The sequence below is a fragment of the Salvelinus alpinus genome, chromosome 19, assembly GCF_045679555.1.
Source record: "Salvelinus alpinus chromosome 19, SLU_Salpinus.1, whole genome shotgun sequence".
Lineage (NCBI taxonomy): Eukaryota > Metazoa > Chordata > Actinopteri > Salmoniformes > Salmonidae > Salvelinus > Salvelinus alpinus.
In genome coordinates, this window is record NC_092104.1 from 17231586 (window position 1) to 17233619 (window position 2034).

At 36.6% G+C, this 2034-nt stretch overlaps 1 non-coding gene across 1 annotated transcript; it reads left to right on the forward strand.

Moving 5' to 3' along the window:
- Window positions 1-440: 440 nt before the first annotated feature.
- Window positions 441-552, forward strand: trnal-caa (transfer RNA leucine (anticodon CAA)). The gene is made up of 2 exons: window positions 441-478; window positions 507-552. It is a non-coding gene; the product is annotated as a tRNA-Leu (tRNA).
- The last annotated feature ends 1482 nt before the right edge of the window (window positions 553-2034 follow it).

Here is a 2034-nt window from a genome sequence, read left to right on the forward strand (position 1 = left end):
TAAGGCGCCAGACTCAAGGTGAGAAACCTTCCTGGTTATAAGGGTATTCTGGTCGCCGACTGGAGGCGAGGGTTCAAATCCCTCTTCTGACACAGCTTTTTGCCTAAAAAAGTAGCTTTTGGTCAACACCGAGACATTCTCCAAATGGTGAAAGGAAAACGCATGAACAGTGATTAAGTGTTTATAGATGTCATAATTTGAGAACAGAAAACACATGAAACGGGAATAATGGTTCGATACAGGTCATCATATGCCTAGTTTAGAATTCAATAAGTTACTCAATTCCTTTAAAAAAAAGTTTTTTACTATATCTTTCATTACCTTTTAAAAAATATATATTTTCCGTTCATTGTATCTTAAGTTCTGCATGTTTGCATCAGACATATCATACTTTATGTTACAGAGTCGTGAAAAAATATGAATTTTAAGCGTTCATAGTTGTCAGGATGGCCGAGTGGTCTAAGGCGCCAGACTCAAGGTGAGAAATCTTCCTGGTTATAAGGGTATTCTGGTCTCCGATTGGAGGCGAGGGTTCAAATCCCTCTTCTGACACAGCGTTTGCCTAAAAAAGCAGCTTTTGGTCAACACCGAGAAATTCTCCAAATGGTGAAAGGAAAACGCATGAACAATGATTAAGTGTTTATAGATGTCATAATTTGAGAACAGAAAACACATGAAACGGGAATAATGGTTCGATACAGGTCATCATATGCCTAGTTTAGAATTCAGTAGTTACTCAATTCCTTTAAAAAAATGTTTTTTACTATATCTTTCATTACCTTTTAACATTTTTTTCTTTTCCGTTCTTTGTATCTTACGTTCTGCATGTTTCCATCACACATATCAGACTTTATGTTACAGAGTCGTGAAAAAATATGAATTTTAAGGGTTCATAGTTGGCAGGATTGCCGAGTGGTCTAAGGCGCCAGACTCAAGGTGAGAATTCTTCCTGGTTATAAGGGTATTCTGGAGGCGAGGGTTCAAATCCCTCTTCTGACACAGCTTTTTGCCTATAAAAGTAGCTTTTGGTCAACACCGAGACATTCTCCAAATGGTGAAAGGAAAACGCATGAACAGTGATTAAGTGTTTATAGATGTCATAATTTGAGAACAGAAAACACATGAAACGGGAATAATGGTTCGATACAGGTCATCACATGCCTAGTTTAGAATTCAATAAGTTACTCAATTCCTTTAAAAATATGTTTTTTTACTATATCTTTCATTACCTTTTAAAAAATATATATTTTCCGTTCTTTGTATCTTAAGTTCTGCATGTTTGCATCAGACATATCATACTTTATGTTACAGAGTCGTGAAAAAATATGAATTTTAAGGGTTCATAGTTGTCAGGATGGGCGAGTGGTCTAAGGCGCCAGACTCAAGGTGAGAAACCTTCCTGGTTATAAGGGTATTCTGGTCTCCGACTGGAGGCGAGGGTTCAAATCCCTCTTCTGACACAGCTTTTTGCCTAAAAAAGTAGCTTTTGGTCAACACCGAGACATTCTCCAAATGGTGAAAGGAAAACGCATGAACAGTGATTAAGTGTTTATAGATGTCATAATTTGAGAACAGAAAACACATGAAACGGGAATAATGGTTTGATACAGGTCATCATATGCCTAGTTTAGAATTCAATAAGTTACTCAATTCCTTTAAAAAAATGTTTTTTACTATATCGTTAATTACCTTTTAACATGTTTTTGTTGTCTGTTCTTTGTATCTTAAGTTCTGCATGTTTCCATCAGACATATCAGACTTTATGTTACAGAATCGTGAAAAAATATGAATTTTAAGTTTTCATAGTTGTCAGGATGGCCGAGTGGTTTAAGGCGCCAGACTCAAGGTGAGAAACCTTCCTGGTTATAAGGGTATTCTGGTCTCCGACTGGAGGCGAGGGTTCAAATCTTTTTTCTGACACAGCTTTTTGCCTAAAAAAGTAACTTTTGGTCAACACCGAGACATTCTCCAAATGGTGAAAGGAAAACGCATGAACAGTGATTAAGTGTTTATAGATGTCATAATTTGAGAACA